The sequence below is a fragment of the Mustela putorius genome, unplaced genomic scaffold (genome assembly GCF_011764305.1).
Source record: "Mustela putorius furo isolate JIRA1106 unplaced genomic scaffold, ASM1176430v1.1 tig00003869_pilon_pilon_pilon, whole genome shotgun sequence".
Lineage (NCBI taxonomy): Eukaryota > Metazoa > Chordata > Mammalia > Carnivora > Mustelidae > Mustela > Mustela putorius.
Genome location: NW_025422021.1, coordinates 21,128,944 through 21,149,428, shown reverse-complemented (window position 1 = coordinate 21,149,428; position 20,485 = coordinate 21,128,944). Strand labels below are relative to the sequence as shown.

The 20,485-nt window shown below is 35.5% G+C and overlaps 1 protein-coding gene across 19 annotated transcripts in view; it reads right to left on the bottom strand.

The window, feature by feature from the left end:
- BAZ2B (bromodomain adjacent to zinc finger domain 2B) overlaps positions 1–20,485 on the bottom strand; it is a 316,560-nt gene that overhangs the window by 231,109 nt on the left and 64,966 nt on the right. For all 19 annotated transcript variants that reach the window (XM_045066575.1, XM_045066584.1, XM_045066581.1 and 16 more), the window contains one exon: positions 10,470–10,512. The gene's annotated coding sequence lies outside the window, so the exon portion shown is untranslated. The remainder of the gene's footprint in view (positions 1–10,469; positions 10,513–20,485) is intronic.

Sequence of the window (20,485 nt, the reverse complement as noted above, 5' to 3'; positions counted from 1 at the left end):
GGAATATTTGTATTAAACTTAAAAAAATTTTATTTATTTGAGAGTGAGAGCACGTGAGGAAAGGGAAACAAATGGAGAGACTACCCAGCAGACTCTGGGCTATATTAAACTCACTACTAATTACAGAAAAAAAAATTAAGAAAGAAAAAAACCCAAAAACCACCAAACCAAAAACCACCAAACCAAAAACCACCAAAACAAAGTAGAAAACTTTCTTTTCTATTCTCTCATGCTTCTATAATTTTTCCTAGACTATGTTAAGATTATTGCCTTTTTCTTTTCTTAAGCATATTTATTAAACAGTAGCTCATTCAGAATTTTTAGGTAAGAACTGATTTTGAAACCAAATGAGCCTGTAACATTGTATACTTCCAATTGTTCAAAGAAGTTTAGTTGGGTCTCTGCAGCATAGTATCATTTATATCTACAGTCTCTCACTGAGAACACAATGCATGGGTTTAGCTCCTTCAATGGTATAATGGTGCAACTTTTGCTGGAGAAGCTTTGGCAATGGGAGGTGGGGGGTGTCTTTTTTTAAAGTTTTTATTTATTTATTTGACAGAGAGAGAGATCACAAGTAGGCAGAGAGGCAGGCAGAGAGAGGGGGAAGCAGGCTCCCTGCTGAGCAGAGAGTCCGATGCAGGGCTCGATCACAGGACCCTGAGACCATGACCTGAGCTGAAGGCAGAGGCTTAACCCACTGAGCCACCCAGGTGCCTCAGGGGTGGGGAGGGGGTGTCTTTTATCCAAATATACACATCTGCATTTGGTATTTTTAAAAAAGTAGAAAAAAAAAGTCAGTGAATACATGGCAGATTTCTGGAAATGGCTGATTTCTCTACTTTGCAAATAATGACTTATCTGTCAGTAGAATACACTGGGAAAGATACTTTAACTTTTTTGAGTCTCAGTTTAGTCATCTGTAAACTAATAATAAAGGCTCAACTAGAAAGCACCTACCATTTTTAAAAAATGAATAAAAATTTATTAGTTTTATACTTCCTTTCTAAACACTTCTAGAAAATACATTTTTTAAAAAAATACTTAATGGAAAAACCATGAAAAAGTAAGAATAAATATAAAGAAAAAAATATATATATATTATTAAATTAAATTTATGTATAATATTAAAGAACTCTCTGCTAGGTACCTTTGCAAGGGTACTTACCAAACTTCTTGGTAAGTAAACTCCTACAAGATCTAAACTTTAGGCTCATTTATTTCCTGAAATTTTATATTTCAACAGCAACATCCAAAATATTTTCATGTCCTGGAACATACATTCTTTCCAAATCTGTATGCCTATTTCCTCTTTCTGGATTCTCTTCCTTTAAAAAACAAACAAAACTATTTTTATTTGAGCATAGTTGACACAAAATATTACATTAGTTTCAGGTGTACAACATAGTGATTCAACAAGTTTATACATTATGTGACGCTCATCACAAGTATAGCTACCATCTGTCACCATCAACCCTATTATAACATCATTTTCTATATTTCTTATGCTGTGCCTTTCATTCCTGTGACTTATTCATTCCATACTCCCCTCTGGCAACCATCAGTTTGTTCTCTGTATTTATAGGTGTGATATAGCTTTTTCTTTGTTTATTCATTTGTTTTGTTTTTTTACATGAGTGTTTTAAACATGAGTGAAATCATATGGTATTTGTCTTTCTCAATCTTACTCATTTCATTTAGAATAATACCCTCTAGGTCTATCTATGTTGTCACAAATGGCATGATTACATCCTTTTTATGGCAGCATAATATTCCTGTGTGTGTGTGTGTGTGTGTACTCCTTTTGGAAATGGCTGATTTCTCTACTTCGTGTATATACACACACACAGACACACACACACACATTTACCAGATCTTCCTTACCATTCACCTATCAATGGACACTTAGGTTGCTTCCATATCTTGGCTGTTAATAATGCTGCATTAACAAAGGGGTGCATGTATCCTTTGGAATTAGTGTTTTCTTCCAACTCATACTTCAAAAATCTAGCCCAGATGTCATCCTACTCTGTTAAGGTTTAGTTAGTCTCCTTCCCTAGACACAGTGAATCATTCCCTTTCCTATTTTTCTCCTAAAATCCAACCTATGAAAGTTATAGCAGAGTTGAGTAAAAGTAAATGAAATATAAACAAACCAAAGACATTTTAACAATGGCATATAATTTGTCAAACTATTTTGGTGTGTCAGGATTAGTTTTAGGCACAAGAGACAGAAAACCTGAAACCAGTGGCTAACAAAAAAATTTTATCTCTTGTGAAAATGTCTATGCTACTTAAAGCAATCTACACATTTAATGCAACCCCTATCAATATCCCATCCATTTATTTCAAAGAAATGGAACAAATAATCCTAAAATGTAGATGGAACCAGAAAAGACCTCGAATAGCCAAAGGAATATTGAAAAAGATGGGGGGCCTGGATGGCTCAGTGGGTTAAAGCTTCTGCTCAGGTCATGATCCCAGGGTCCTGGAATGGAGCCCCTAGTCGGGCTCTCTGCTCAGCAGGGAGTCTGCTCCCTCCTTTCTCTCTGCCTGCCTCTCTGCCTACTTGTGATCTCTGCCTGTCAAATAAATAAAATCCTTAAAAAGAAAGAAAGAAAGAAAGCCAGCCAGCGAAAGTTGGTGCATCACAATTCTAGACTTCAAGCTCTATTACAAAGCTGTCATCATCAAGACAGTATGGTACTGGCACAAAACAGACACATAGATCAATGGAACAGAAGAGAGAGCCCAGAAATAGACCCTCAACTCTATGGTCAACTCATCTTCGACAAAGCAGGAAAGAACGTCCAGTGGAAAAAAACACCCCTCTTCAACAAATGGTGTTGGGAAAATTGGTCAGCCACATGCAGAAAAATGAAATTGGACCACTTCCTTACACCACACACAAAAATAGACTCAAAATGGATGAAGGACCTCAATGTGAGAAAGGAATCCATCAAAATCCTTGAGGAGAACACGGGCAGCAACCTCTTCGACTTCAGCCACAGCAACGTCTTCTCAGGAACATCACCAAAGGCAAGGGAAGCAAGGCCAAAAATGAACTATTGGGACTTCATTAAGATCAAAAGCTTTTTCACAGCAAAGGAAACAGTTAACAAAACCAAAAGACAACTGACAGAATGGGAGAAGATATTTGCAAACGACATATCAGATAAAGGGGTAGTATCCAAAATCTATAAAGAGCTTAGCTAACTCAACACCCAAAGAACAAATAATCCAATCAAGAAATGGGCAGAGGACATGAGCAGACATTTCTGCAAAGAAGACATCCAGATGGCCAACAGACACGTGAAAAAGTGCTCCACATCACTCGGCATCAGGGAAATACAAATCAGAACCACAATGAGATACCACCTCACACCATCAGAATGGCTAAAATTAACAAGTCAGGAAATGACAGATGCTGGCGAGGATGTGGAGAAAGGGGAACCCTCCTACATGGTTGAAGGGAATGCAAGCTGGTACAACCACTCTGGAAAACAGCATGAGGGTTCCTCAAAAAGTTGAAAATAGGGCTAACCTATGACCCAGCAATTGCACTACTGGGTATTTACCCTAAAGATACAAACGTAGTGATCTGAAGGGGCACATGCACCTGAATGTTTATAGCAGCAATGTCCAAAATAGCCAAGCTATGGAAAGAATCTAGATGTCCATCAACAGATATATGGATAAAGAAGATGTGGTACACACACACAGACACACACACACACACACACACACACACACAATGGAATACTATGCAGCCATCAAAAGAAATGAAATCTTGCCATTTGCGATGATGTAGATGGAACTAGAGGGTATTATGGTTAGCGAAATAAGTCAATTAGAGAAAGACAACTATCACATGATCTCCCTGATATGAGGAAGTAGAGATGCAATGTGGGGGGCTTGGGGAGTAGGAAAAGAGTAAATGAAACAAGATGTAATCGGGTGGGAGACAAACCATAAGAGACTCTTAATCTCACAAAGCAAACTTTGTGAGCAAATGGGGGAGAGGGGAAGGGAGAGGATGGGTGGTTACAGACATTGGGGAGTGTATGTGTTATGGTGAGTGCTGTGAAGTCTGTAAACCTGGTGATTCACAGACCTGTACCCCTGGGGCTAATAATACATTATATGTTTATTTGAAAAATGAAAAAATTATTTAAAAAAAGAAAAATTTAAAAAACTAAACAAATAGAACATTTATGTAATCATTGTAAATAACTGACAAAACTAAGGGGCTTGGTTTTTTTTATTTGTTTGTTTTTTTGGTTTTCTTCATGTAGAAGTATAAAAAGAACAAATTAGCAAAGCAGAAATAATAAAATTGGTTATTAAATTCACACACTATTGCATCCATTTCATTCAATGAACCCATTATTTGTGTTAGTTATACATCATAGATATTGTAAGAGATGTATAAAACAATAAATGCTTCTTTTGAGTTATACTCCTATAGAGATAGAGAGTATTTAAATCAATAAATACACTTATTTCTGAAAAGAAAAAAAAGTTTATCTCTGTCATATCAAGGAAGTCCAGATGCAGGCACCAGTGCGGATATAGACAAGGTAACATCCTGAAGATATTAGAGACTTTCTCTTTTATTTCTTGCCCATTCTTGGTTTGGGGTTTCCACTCATTTCCAGTTACCATGTCCACATTTCAGCCAGTAAGGAAGAATGGGGGAAAAAGAGGGAATACAACCTTTCCCTTAAGTTGTATATAGTACTTCTGCTTATTTATCTCTAGCCAGACCTTAGTCCCATGATCACATCTAGATTCAAGGGAAGCTGGGAAATATTTTTACTCCAGGTATTGATATGCTAGGAAGGAATTAGTGGATGGGGAAAATCAACATTAAGGGACAACCATCAGTCACTATGACACTTCATTACATTTTATCTGTGGTCGGTAGCCAACATTTTAAATTTGCTATCTACTTCCAATATTTCTAGTAGTGTGTACATTGTAAAGTGGTCTAATAATTCCTTCTAAATTTCAATTCTTAATCATTTTAAAGATTTATTTATTTATTTGACCCAGAGAGAATGAGAGAGAGTGAGAGAGAACACAAGCAGGGTAAGAGGCAGAGGGAAAGGGAGAAGCAGGCTCCCCGTGGAGCAGGGAACCAGATGCAGGACTCAATCCCAGGACGCTGAGATCATGACCTGAGCTGAAGGCAGAGGCTTTAACCCACTGAGCCACTCAGGTGCTCCTTTTCTGCCTTTAAAACAAACAAACTAACAAACAAAACTTTAATTATTTGCTTTTAAGTGATCTCTCTGTCCAACGTGGCAGTTGAACTCAAGACCCCAAGATAAAAAGTTGCACACTCTACTGACTGAGCCACTCAGGGGACCCTAAATTTCAATTTTTAAGTGAAATATTTCTGTTGGTAGAGATGAGTCTCTATAAAATATAAGTAATATTTACAATAAAATTACAAAGGGTAAAAGGAATATTAATAAAACCAGAAAAGGCTTGGGGCACCTGGGTGGTTCAGTTATTAAGCATCCAATTCTTGATTTCAGCTCAGGTCATGATCTCAGGGTTGTAAGACTGGCCCCCATCAGGCTCCACACTGGGCATGGAGCCTGCTTAAGATTCCCTCTCTCTGTCCCTCTGTCCATACCCCTGCTTGTGCACATATGTTAAGTACTCTCTCTCTCTCTCTCTTTAAAAACAAAAACAGAACAAAGCAAAACAAAATGAGAAAAGGCCATTTTATTTTCCAACTTGCTCTGTAATATTATTAAAATATATATTAAAAAGTTAAATCATAATATTTAAAAGTATAGCTAGTATAGTAATGAAATTACACACTAATAAACTGCATTTAAGTGAAATTGCTTAAATATTCTCAAAGAAGACAAAGAATCTGGAAAGATTTGAGAATAAAAAAAATCTATGAGTTATTTTATAATACTTCCTATAAATGCTATTCAGAGATTTTTATTTACTTAATTAATTTATTTTAATTTCTTAAAAGTTTTCTTTATTTGAGAGAGGGAAGAAGCAAGAAAGCACAAGCAGGGGGAGAGGAAGATAGAGAGGGAGAACCAAGCAACCCACTAAGCAGGGAGCCTGACATGGGCCTTGACCCAAGGACCCAATCCCAGGACCCAGAGATCATGACCTAAGCCAAAGGCAGATAATTTGACTGAGCTCTCTAAACCCTAATGCTGTTTAGAGATTTTTAATCAAGTAGATGCGATCACAAAACCATACTAAAAATTATGGTAGAATAAAGCAAAATCAGGTTAAGCTAAGATCTCACCCTATGTGACTTGAGAAAAGTAACTTTACAAGTGATGGTATCATCATCTACAATGATGATACAATGAGTGGTCAAGAGAATTTAGTATGTATCTGCCTCTGTACTATGCTTTATAAACATGATGTCATTTAACATTCACAGCACTCCTAGAGATATAAATATTATCTCTGCTTTAGAGAGGAAAAAATGGATCTTAGACTATGTAATGGACTCAAGATCACAACCTTTAAACAAAGGTTTTTCTGACCTCAGTTCATGTTCTTAACACATATTACCTCCCTTTCAACTCTCTGGACCTTGATTTTTTCATCTGTTGTATAAGGGGAATGCAGCACAATCTGAGCCATTCTAAAGTTCATTCTAGCCTTTTAGGATCTTAATATTCTACTGAGGTCTAACTCTTTCCCTAAATAAAAGCACCTTGTATCAAAAGATCTAATCAGTCTCCTTGCTGGAATTCATATATCGATTAAGTTATCATAAACATATGTAATGTAGGAGTACCTGGGTGGCTCAGTTGGTTAAGCCTCTGCCTTCGGCTCAGGTCATGATCCCAGCATCCTGGGATCGAGCCCTGCATTGGGCTCTCTGCTCAGCGGGGAGCCTGCTTCCCCCCATCTCTCTGCCTGCCTCTCTGCCTACTTGTGATCTCTGTCAAATAAATAAATATCAATCTTTAAAAATATATGTAATGTAGAAAGTAGAAATTCATTTACTGAAACTTACAGACAAAAGGGCCACAATGTGCGAATAAGGTAAATTTGGATGTTTGGGGTGTATCCCTGACATTTACACCTGATTTCATCTCCCTTCTTGTATGTGCGAAGGAGCCATATATAAGAGGGAAGAAAGTTGAAACGCATTATATTTAAATCTTGCATAGCAATCCTTTTAAATGTAAGTAACATCATTTTACAGGTGAAGATACTGAAGTACAAAGAGGTTCACTTGCTATGGGTCACATACCTGGTATAAGTGGCATCAATACTTGAACTTTCTCTAGTTCTTTTTAAAATAACGGTGTGGGGGTGGGCAGGGAACACCTCGGTGGCTCAGTCGGTTAAATATTTGCCTTCTCTGCTCAGTGGAAAGCCTGCATCTCCCCCTACCCCTGCATCTCCTCCTGATGTCTCTCTCTCTCTCTCCCTGTCTGTCAAATAAATAAATAAAATCTTTTAAAAATAACAAAAATTAAAAAATTAAAAATTAAAAATTTTTAAAGATTTATTTATTTATTTTAGAGAAAGAGTGAGGAGGGGAAGGGCAGAGGGAGAGAGAAAGAATCTTGAGCTGACTCCCTGCTGAGCATGGAGCCCAACAAGGGGCTAGACCCTGAGATCATGACTAGAACTAAAATCAAGAGTCAGATGCTTAACCAACTGAGACACCCAGAAGCCCCAAGCTCTCTTTAGTTCTAAAACATACATTCTTTCCCATCTAACTTGCTTCCTATGGTTCACCTTTTGGATATTCATGTATTAATATCCTTATTTTAATTTTTATATAGAAAAACTAAGGATGCTAATTAATTGAGCTCTTTTGGGGGTATTTATGATTACCAGCAAACATTGGTTGAATGCTCATTTGCTTAGCACAGTGAAAAATAAATATTAAAATACATAAAATATAAGAAAATATATGTTACCAGTAACATAGGAATAATAAAAATTAAGCATTAAGAAACTACTAGGGAAAGAGGATCATTTTCCATTAGGATGCTTAGGGAAGGCCTCAAAGAATGATTACATGTTGACAGGTTATTAGAAGAGAGTTCTGAGTTCATCAGAAAAAACTAAAAGCCTAAAATAGAAAAATGATATTCTACAGAGAGGAGCCTAATTGGCTAAGCTGGTAGAGCATTTACCTCTTGATCTTGGGGTTGTGAGTTTGATCCCCACACTGGGTGTAGAGATTACTTAAAAATAAAATCTTTAAAAAAAAAAAAGCAACTGAGGGTTGCTGGGGGGAGGGGGGTTACAAGAAGGGGGGTGGGGTTATGGACATTGGGGAGGGTATGTGCTATGGTGAGTACTGTGAAGTGTGTAAACCTGGCGATTCACAGACCTGTACCCCTGGGGATAAAAATATATTATATGTATATAAAAAATAAAAAATTAAAAAATAAAAAAGAATATTCTAGGGGAAGGCAATGACATGAATGTAAGTATGGAACCAAAATCAATTTTTGATGTGGAGTATGTAGTCCATGTTGGGTAGAATGTAGGATTCTGGAACAATACAATAATCAGCTGGGAAATATGTTACACCCAAATTGAGGAGCTTGAATACCAAGTTAGAATATCTAGATTTGATCTTGGAGGAAATGGGAAGTCACTAAACATCTTCAAGTAAAAAAGTGAAAGAGTCAGCAATGCTTTGATAAGATTAAACTGAAGATGCATAGACTTTAAGAGAATTGATGATGGCCAGGAAAATGAGAGAGCAGTTAGAAGATCTGAACACTTTTATGGATTATAACTTGGGAAAAATAGCAATCCTCCTGAGTTCTGAAAATTTCTGGGGCAAAAATATAAAAAATGTATATTATGTAATACACAAAGACTCATTACAGCTTCAGCTCTGAAACAATCTATAATATCCTCCCCCAACCCAGCCACAATATTCTGCTCTTTCAGCTATTACTTTATCATCTCAATTTATCAGCTTATCTACTTCTGACTAGTCCCTTAACCTCCATTTCCTCTGAGCATATCAGCCCTTTCCTGGTCTCACTTTATTTCTGCCCCATGGTCAATGCTTGACCTACTCTCTCCACAGTCCCCTCAATGGGAATCAGTGTTGAAATCTACCCTCTTCTCTTGGCTCAAGGGGCTGGAGAAGGCCTCATAGCCCTAATATTATTACAAATTAAGGGTTTTTACTATCAGTCACTTATGAATATCTCAAATGAATACTTCTTAGTCTTTCCCTTATATTATATCAGATAATATTGGATACTACCTCTCTTACTGAAATTCTTGAATTTAGAACACTTGCAATTACATACTCTCTTAATGTTACCCTAAAAATGTACAGCAAGAGCCAGCATTTTCAAATTAAAAATCATTTTCATCCAATGCCCATGTTAACCTCCTTGACTGAAATGTACTCAACACTAAGCAGAAGGTTATTATAGAAATACATTAATATTTTATTGTAAAATATTCAGTTAGGGCAATAAAGTTCTGATTAAGGAAAAAACAAACAAGCAAAGAGCTGCATATCAGAGATAGCTAATGTGATACCTTAGGAAAATGAATGAATAGGAGATAAACATCTGAGCATATGTATACTTGATGATAAAACGCTTAAAAATACAATAAAAGTTCTCTCCAAGCTTAAAAAAGTAGACCAGGTTTTTTTAAAGTTTTTTAGAAAAATGTTAAAATACAAATATAAATATTATGAATTTATGTTTCTGATAATTACTGTTTATATAATTAATGAACAATTAGAACAGGATTAAAGAAACAGATTGAGTAAATAATTCAAATTTATTTGTGTTATTTAAAAGAATTTTCCAAAAATAATATTTTTTTACTATTTAGTAATTTTATAATAATGTGGATCAAGACCTTGGACACAGTTTTTTCTTTAAGAAATGTTATTTCCTTATCCTTTTATATAGTAGAGATTAATACTTTAAAATAAAGAGAAGTATCAGTTACTTATGAGAACTATCTCTTTTCAACAACTCTCCATATTTGGAAGACTCTCTATAAATCATTTAAATATCAATGAAAAATTTAAGCAAGCTTAAGAATCCTTTCAAGGCTGTTTACAGTCTTTTCTTAATAAGTGATTACAATCTCAAGTAATTTTATCTTTGTAAATTTTTTCCTAATATGGAGTTATCTTAAATGTTCTGTTATTTTTTAGTAAAGACAGAAATTTTTAAAATAGGATGTTCAGATGATTCACACTGAAATACATTAATATAATTAAGCATATAATTTCAGTTATAAATTAAAAGTAATTTTTCATTTTAAATGCTTTTAAATAATTTAAAGCAATTTTCTTAGTACTTAAAATACTAACTAGAAGTATGAGATGTGTTTCATTGAAAATATAAACATTTAATTGTTTGCTGAAAGAAAGAATAAAATTATAAATATTTTCCAACCCTATACTCATTCTGGAGAAAACATCCTTAAAAGATTAATTATCATTTTGTTCTTACTGTGATCAATGTGGTCAATCTTGTGACATCACTGTTGAGAAATCTGCAATAGGAAAACAGAAATAGCATTTAGCTGAATCATATTTACGTAAGTAATTTCAGAAACTAAAATATTTGTTTAGAATTTTTGTCTTTCTTGATGCCAAAAGTCAATCTAAAGATGTCAGGAAAGTTACAACTGATGTGACAGAAATAAAGCATGAGGCACTTCAGGTTCTTGTTGATGGGTCATTACTTATTATAGCATGACAGATTATGTTTTGTTTATAATCAGCAACACTCCATGATTAACATAACATAACATAACATAACATAACATGTTAGTAAATAAGCTATAGGACTTTTGGGTTGCTTTTTTATTTCAAATATTTACTAAGAAGAGAATCACTGTGTCTCAAATATACTACAAACAAGAGGCAGGTCCTTTTTATAGATGACTTTTTCTCTGTGATCAGATTAGTAGTTCATCTTAAGGCTAGAATGTGATCAATTTATTATCAATTAATAGGAGAAATGGCCTTGGGCTCATTCTTATGAAGAGATACAAAACTAGTAAAGATTGAAAATATCACTGGGAAGGAACTATACGCAATAAGCCCAAGGGAACTTAGAAGTTAAACTACTTACTGAACTATGGAGAGCTTAGAGTTCTTACCCCTATAAAATCTAAGCTTTTTTGAAATTTCTCAATTAACAAGGCATGACTTAAGGTAAACTTTTAAATGTTTTATGTTTTAATATTATGGTGTTTTAATATTCATAATGGGCCTTCATATATTATTTCATCAAATCCTCATAACAATTCATGGAAATAGATGTTAGAGAGCTTACATGACTTGTCCAAGCATAGAGAACTGAGTTTTCCTTGGTTCCTTTTTTATCTCACACCTTTCAGCCATTCCATTCTGCCAACACACATTTTACCCTGTATTTCCAAAGACCTGCCTTCAAGTAGTTACTTTCTATCATTATGTTCTCAACTTAAATCAATATAAAAAAGTCTTGTGGGACACTTGGATAGCTTGGTCAGTAGAGCATCTGACTCTTGGTTTCATGTGACACTTCATTTCAGGATTTTGAGTCCAAGTCCCAGGTTGCACGCACACACACACACACACACACGCACACACACTATAAAGCCCTGTGATGATAAAATGTCAATACAAAAAATCTTATGAAAGAAGCAATTATACTTTTTATAAAACTCTGTTATTCAAAAAGGTATTTAAGTTTTTTAAAATAGTTACATTCAAACAATATTTGTGACTGAATAAAAAAATAAAAATAAATGTTCCATTTTATTTTTTTGAAAAAAAAAAATACAAGGTAATTAAGACTATATGTATAGCTAAAACTGCACACTATTTTTAAAGCTCTAAAACTAATAGCATAAAAAACTAGTAAAAGCATTCCTTCATCATGGTAACAATTTTTACACATGGCTTACTGGTATGTGCAAATGCATAAGAAAAAAACACATGAAATTAAAACGACACTAGATAAAGCCAGACAAATCTTAAAGCTTCTCATAAAAATCTTAAGTGGCTTTTACAAGGAAAGGTAATTCTTTAAAATCATCTTGAAACTGGGAAATATATTCAAATTACAAATATAAAAAGTAATATTACATTTTATGAAAACATAATTCAACTAATATATTGGTTATGTGCTATTTCCTTACAAGTTACCATTTCAGTAAATATGCACAGGAAAAATCTCAACTATATTTATACTTAGAAAACACCTACCAGTGTTAAGCTGTGAGATAAATCAAGACATACAATTATATAAGCAATCTTTCAGTAATTAACATATAACTATCTTTATTTTTCCTCTTCTTCTGACCCAAAACAGAAAGTTTTTCCTTATGTAACTGGTTTTAACATACACCATTAAAGTCTCAACATACACAAAGTAAGGATGCCTATCCCTACCTGGCTTATTGAAAAGAATCATAGGAATAAATGAGTAGAAGACCTACTTTTTCTCACCTCACTCACATTTGAACATAGAAATATATGTTGCTTGGGGCACCAGGGTGGCTCAGTGAGTTAAGCCTCTGACTTTGGTTCAGGTCATGGTCTCAGGGTCCTGGGACTGAGCCCCACATCGGGCCTTTTCTGAGCAGGGAGCCTGCTTCCCCCTCTCCCTCTGCCTGCCTCTCTGCCTACTTGTAATCTCTATCTCTCTGTCAAATAAATAAATAAAAAATCTTAAAAAACAACAAAAAAGAAATATATGCTGCTTAATTCTAAAATTCATTTAAATAGTCATTAAATATTTAATCATTCATTTATATATCAGTTTAATGTTTTTGCTGTGTTTGTACTTTCCAAGGTGTAATTATACAATAAAAAATTTTCCATTAAAAAATCTATTTTCTATTACATAAGAAAAATAATCTCACAGGGGCACCCGGGTGGTACGGTTGGTTGAGCAACTAACTCTTGGTTTCAGCTCAGGTTGTGGACTCAGAATGGTGGGATAGAGCCATGTGACAGGACTGCAGAGTCTGTGGAAGTTTCTGATTCACCCTTTGCCCCTCCCACCCCTCACTCCACACAAACACGTGCTTGCGCTAGCTCTCTCCTTCTCTCTCAAATAAATAGATAAATCTAAAGAAAGAAAGACAGACAGAAAGAAAAAGAAGGAAAGAAAGAAAGAAAGAAAGAAAGAAAGAAAGAAAGAAAAAGAAAGAAAACCTCACAAATCATACACAACTTTAGGCTGTTTTGGTATTGGCAGTCTTAGACTGCAAACATTCTATCAGTCTCTCGTTAAAGATTCACAACTAGGGATCCCTCGGTGACTCAGTCAGTTAAGCACCTGCCTTCCACTCAGGTCATGATTCCAGGATCGGGGAATCGAGTCCCAAATTTGGCTCCTTGCTCAGCAGGGAGCCTATTTCTTCCTCTGCCTGCTGCTCCTCCTGCTTGTGCACGCTCTCTCTCAATAAAGTCTTTTTTTTTTTTTAAAGATTTTATTTATTTATTTGAGAGACAGAGATCACAAGAAGGCAGAGAGGCAGGCAGAGAGAGGAAGGGAAGCAGGCTCCCTGCTGAGCAGAGAGCCCGATGCGGGGCTTGATCCCAGGACCCTGGGATCATGACCTGAGCTGAAGGCAGAGGCTTTAACTCACTGAGCCACCCAGGCGCCCCAATAAGGTCTTTTATTAAAAAAAGAAAAAAAGAAAGATATTTTGGCATACATTTTTAAGATTTAATAAAGACTTTTTAAAACTTTAAACATGCTTCTATACTCACCTAGTTATTTCAAATCCTGACCATTAATATTTTTAATTAGAGAAATTATTTGATAGAAAAAAAATCACTGAGTCTGATAAGCAATATTTCTTTTTTATAGGAGGGAAGTAGAAAATACCTGTAAATATTAGGAAACTACTGGGGAAAGTGCTAAAATTGTGATCTACCACCAATGGAATGCCCTATTCAGTGCCATGCAATGGAACTTTTGGCAATAATGGGAATGTTCAGTCTCACCTGTCCAATACCTAGCCCACAGCCAAATGCTGCTTTGAGCACTTGTAATCTTGTTTCTGTGACTAAGCAACTGACTTTTAAATGTTAATTAATTTTAGTTATTTTAATTTAGATTTAAATAGCCACTGGTAGATAGTGGATACCATATTAGAAAAACTAGGCAATTCTGATACCATGCCAGGATTGAACTGTAAATGATACTCCTAAAAATTTGAAAATGTTTTTCTCTAATTTTTAAAAGTGAAAAACAAAAACAAAAACAAAAAAAACCACACCTTAACTGTGTTGAAGAGGCTATGTTCATTTCAGAAAAATTGTTCCAAATTTGGAAAGGAATTATTTTATCTTTGAATAACTTTTAAGTTAATGTTTGCTGGGAGAAAGAGATTTACTTTACCATGCTTAAGGTATCACAGGGTTTATATGGAAATAGTTGTGGGTTTTAGAGAACTGAGATCTAAACCTTTTGAGACTGATTGCATTTACATTGTCTGCTATTTAAAAGTTCCAGTTGGGGGCGCCTGGTCATGATCCCAGGGTCCTGGGATGGAGCCCCACATCAGTTTCCCTGCTCAGCAGGGAGCCTGCTTCTCCCTCTCCCGCTCCCCCTGCTTGTGTTCCCTCTCGCTGTATCTCTCTCTGTCAAATAAATAAATAAAATCTTTAAAAAACAAATAATCAAAAATAAATAAATAAATAAAAGTTTCAGGGGGCACCTGAGTGACCCAGCCAGTTGAGTGTTGGACTCTGGGTTTCAGCTCCTGGGTCATGAGACAGAGCCCTGCATCAGGCTCCAAGCTCAGCAGAAGTCAGCTTGAAGAATCTCTCCCTCTGTACCTCCCTCCACTCAAGCACACTATGTCTCTCTCTCAAATAAATAAATAAATCTTTAAAAATATAAAAGTTTCAATTTGCTTTACTTTGTGAGGCTGGATAGAACATGTACCATTATGACTAAAACATCAATAGAAGATAGGGAAAAAAGAAGAAATTTATTTTAATAACAACTTCGATAGTCCTGATCCTTACGAGCCTCTTGCTATCAACTGTTTTCCCTTTCTTATTATATTTTAAGAAAAAAAGACGTGCAAGCTTTAATAGCAAGACAGAAGTTCTAACTAAGCACCTAATATGGTATATATGAAAAAACCCTGCTATTTCAGTCTAAAGTGGGTATAGAAATAGAAGACAGTATACACAATTAATATAAGCTTTGCTAAGCAGTTTTCTCAAGTTGGATAGGCACCGATCAATTTTGATACTTCCTTTACATGCAAATAAAGCAGAGAAATCATTTCCCAACCTGTACAAACACTGGTATCTAGGCTAAACGTTGTTTTTCTGATTTCATGGGGGAAGATATCCAAGGTACAAAAGAAAAGGAAAACAGGCAGTGTTAATTCATATGGGCTCCAATTTCAAGCAGTATTTTTGGTGCATCATACTCACTGAATGCCTCCTGTCCTCATTTTCAACTGTGTCTAAGCAGGGTGTGTAGTAAAATATGATGTGCTTCTTCCCTTAATGTTCACAGAGAACGTGAAGGTAGTAATTCCAATTATTCCAGCAACTGCACATTAAATCATGCTAACAGATGCTGAAATTAATAAAAAGGATGGAACCTCTTACCACCTACCTTTAAAATTGACAACTGACTCAATGAAGGTGTTCATACAAGTTACAGAAATGAAAGAAACAAAGAGTCCTACAGATTCACCAATTCAAAGCCATCAATCTTTATTTTGACTGTTTATAATTTTTTATCCAAAAAAAATAAAAAATAAAAACCAACAACAACAAGCTCATCAATGCCTAAATTTCATAAGTTGCCACTATTTGGCTTTGAAGATCTCATCAGGCTTTCTGGTAGGGTAAGTAGGCCTCTAATTCAAAACCTGCTATTGATTAATTCAGTATCTCCTATTAGAAATAATTAGAAGCCCACTATTTACACTAGAGAAACTCAGTTAGAAAGTGATGACTCTATAGCCTACTGACAGAAGTCTAGGAAAAAGTAAGTAACAGTTTCTCATTTTAAAACGTCTAACTTGGGGTGCCTGGGTAGCTCAGTTGTTTAAGTATCCAACTCTTGATTTCAGCTCAGGTCATGATCCCAGGGTCCTGGGATTGAGCCCCAGGTCAGGCTCCATGCTCAGCCTGGAGTCAGCTTTAGATTTGTTTTCTCTCTCTCTGCCCCTCTTCCTTCTTGCTCTCTCTCATTCTCCCAAATAAATAAATCTTACAAAAATAATAAAAAATTTAAAATTAAATAGAACCTCTAACTTTGTTATATTGTAACCTAGAGCAAAGTGAGATTTCCCTTAGGAGAGCTTCCTTAAGTGCTACACAAAACCAAAAGGAAAAACAATAAAAGCATGTATAATCTCTTTAAAGACTTAAGAAATGAATTACTAGGATTCTAACTTTTTGTCACCCCCTCCAAGCTTCTTACTACTCTCTTCAACTAAACAACTCACTGTCCATGCTACTACTTCAGTAAGACCAACTATAAACAAAGATCATTTAGAAAGCACTTCTACGATCAATGATTTTAAATTTCATATAAAACGAACTACATTTCCATAAATTACTAAAATGTATCAAAAATTTCAGTATTACTGTAAAAAAAAAATCTTCTCCTCAAGACAAATCATATTCCTCATTTAAATGTTTGTCTTTATTGTTATGTATGATTGAAACTTCTCTAGAAAATTTATAATTCCCGGGACGCCTGGGTGGCTCAGTTGGTTGGACGACTGCCTTCGGCTCAGGTCATGATCCTGAAGTTCCGGGATCGAGTCCCACATCAGGCTCCCAGCTCCATGGAGAGTCTGCTTCTCCCTCTGACCTTCTCCTCGCTCATGCTCTCTCTCACTGTCTCTCTCTTAAATAAATAAATAAAAATCTTAAAAAAAAAAAAAAGAAAATTTATAATTCCCAAAGGTTAACTCACAAAATTTTTAAACAACTAACATCAGTTTTATTGCATGAAGTGTAGCTAGAAGTCAAACGGTAACTTTGAAATTTTGCTGATAATAAAAACCATGCAAATAAGGCACAACTGGCTATTGGACTTGGTGGGGCATCTTTAAAAATTTTAAATATATATAAGCTGCATGCTTTCCCCAACTTTACTATCCTATTCTTTCAACACTAATTAGCACTTCTCAAAATTTTTACTCACTGGTTCCTAAGTTTCTGCTTTAAAGCCATAAATGGTCATCCAGTAGAGGAAGAAAGTGCTAACCAGTGTTGAAACATTCTTGAGGTTAATATATACACAATATCTAAAAATGAACTAATCATTTGGGGGAAGTAACATAATGAAAAGCTTCATTTGAGAAAAATTATATGCTGCTTTGGCTATACTTTTATTTTTCTAAATTCTTTTAGGGAATTCAACTCAAATTTTACCTCTTTACACAAAGAGGTAAAACCTTCAGGAATTACTATTAACTAAGTTAAACACATTATCTGAATATAATTATGGGGAAATTAAATTTTTATCAAAATCAGAGTCCATCTTAGTCCCACCAATAATTTGCCACTTACAAGATTGCCTTAAAAAAAAACAACAAAAAAATCCTCACTTGAACAAGCCAACAATTAAGACAAAGACATAAGCTCATAGTTTTAAGGGCTTCATGTCCCATAGCGAAGAGACTGAAATGAAACTATTCCAGTCCAAATCTTCAAATATCCAATTCACACTATGGCTATGAAGACTCATGAGGCAGTTAAGCAATGTAACAAGATAAAGGTTAAAAAAAAATTAGTTCCAATAGCTAAACTTGCCATCACTAAAAACAAAACAAAACTAGGTTTCAGATAATATATATTTTCTTTTCTTCTATTAAAAGAACTTTACAATTAATATTCAATGAATATTAAGGGACTTTATAATTATTACTGGTATTTTTCCTTAGAGCCCTTGCATGATTTAATCATAAACAAGAAATCTGGTCTAACACTTACAATAATAAGTTGCATAACCCTGGTCCTCATTCAGAACTTTGGCATATATTCATTATATACCTTGGGCAATCTCTTAGAACCTCAGTTTGCCATACCATAATTATCTACTTTACACGGAGGTTAAGAAGTTTAGTTAATTATGCTCATAAAATTTTAGTGGTACACAGATGAAAGAGAGGTGTAAGGCATCGATATAATTAATTGCTTCATACTTAGTGAAAAAAATGCAACTTACAAACATTTAACAGCAACGATCTGGATGAATCTTAAAGACACTACACTAAATGAAATACACAGGTACTACAGACTGAATGGTTTTGTCTGTCCCGCTGCCCATAATTCCAGTGCTGAAATTCGCAGTGTGATGATACCTGAAGGTGGGGATTTGGGGGGTGATTGGATCATGAGAGCAGAACCCTCCTGAATGGATTTAGTGCCATTATAAAACAAGAGACCCCAGAGAACTTTCTTGTCCTTTCCACCATGTGAAGTTATAGCAAAAAGTCAGCCATATGTGAATCAGAAAGTAGGGCCTAAACATACACCAAATCTGTCCACACCTTATCTTGGACTTTCCAGCCTCTGAAACTGTGAGAAATAAACTTCTACTCTTTAAAAGCCACCAGATCTGTGGTATTTTGTTACAGTAGTCCAAACAGGACCAAGACAGCCAGTACAATAGGACAAACACAATATGATCCTTAACAGGTTGTGATGCAAGGTACTTATATGAGAGTTACATGAATAGTCAAATTCATAAAACAATGATGATTTTCCAGGGGCTAGAGAAGGAGAGAATGGGAATTTATTATTTAATGGGTACCGAGTTTCAATTTTGGAAGATGAAAAAGTTCTGAAGTTGGTTACACAACATGTAAATGTATTTTTAATACCACAGAACTGTATACTCAAAAGTGGTTAAAATGTTAAATTTAATGTTTATATTTTACCACAATAATAAAAAAATTAACAAATTAAAACTTATATAAATCACAAATCAATCTTAAGTTTTCCTTCACTAATACACTAATCAAATCGGGGCACCTGGGTGGCTCAGTGGGCTAAGCCTCTGCCTTTGGCTCCTGTCATCATCTCAGGGTCCTGGGATCGAGCCCCGCATTGTGCTCTCTGCTCGGCAGGGAGCCTGCTTCCCCCCTCTCTCTGCCTGTCTTTCTGCCTACTTGTGATCTCTCTCTCTGTGTCAAATAAATAAATGGAATCTTAAAAAAAAAATTAATCAAATCAAGTGATTAATTTGTTCATTCATTCAGCAACTATCAAGAGTATTCTATATGGCAGGCACTGTGCTAGACATAGAAATATGGCAGCGAAAAATAAAAAGTTTCTGTCTTCACAGAACCTATGCAGAAATTGTGGAGACCTATAAAACAACAAAAAAGTACAAAAATTATATCCTTTCTCATAGTGACTGATACTACAATGAAGGGTAAGGAGATGGGAGTGATGGCAAGAAAGGACTCTCTGAGAAGATTACTGCCCAGAGATCAGAGATCAGTGAGAACAAATGCTTCATGTAGAGAGAACAGCAAGTACCAGGGTCCTGAGACGGAATGGCTTCGGTGTTTTCAAAAAATGACAAGAAGGCACAGTGCTGGTGCACAGTACGTCAGAAGTCAGTAGTAGCAGAACTAGGCACAGATCATGGAGAAGCTGGAAAGCAGCAGTAATAGTCTGGATACTATTCCAGGTGTGCTGAAAGCCATCTGGGATGCTTTCACTAAAGTAGTGATGTGATCTGATTAAAAAACAAAAAACAAACGCCCTAATTGCTGTATACAGAACAGTCTTGGGAATAGGAGAGGAAGAGATTAAACAACAGAGAGACTGTTTAGAGAACTGTAGTAATTCAGGTGGAAATGAGGGGACTATCATGATAGCCATGTTGATGGTAGAAGTGGCTGGATATTTGCTTGCTGATGGACTAAGAGAAAAAGCATTAGAGTCCAGAATGACTCCAAAGTTTGGGTCAGATCAGTTGGGTGAACAGTGCTGCCAAACACTGGGATGGAGGAACAGCTTTGGTGGTAGTGGTAGTGATAGTATTAAGAAATCAAGAATTTGGCTTTGGCAAAGTTAAGTACCCAAGTAAAAAGCTTCAGGAGAGATGACATGACCAACTATGACAAATGCCTCTGGACAACACTTAACCTGAGGGCTAAGAAATGACCATTGGATTTAGTGAGGTAAATTCACTGGTGCCCACGACAAGACAGTTCTCAGTGGAATGGTGAAGACAAAGGCATGAATAGGATCAGTAAAGCAGAGAAAGTGCCATGAGGACATAGCAATGGCATATATGGACAACTCTTTGGAGGAGTTTTGTTATAAAGGACTGTACAGAAATGGTACGGTAGTTAAAAGGGGATATGGGGTCTTGAAATATTTTTATATTAAAATGAGAGAAGAGTACAGCATGTATATATGCTGATGAGATGATCTAGAGGAAAAAAAGAATGATGATGGGGAAAATTACAGAAGCAAAATCAATGATTACTAACCATTTAATAAATGCATAAATCT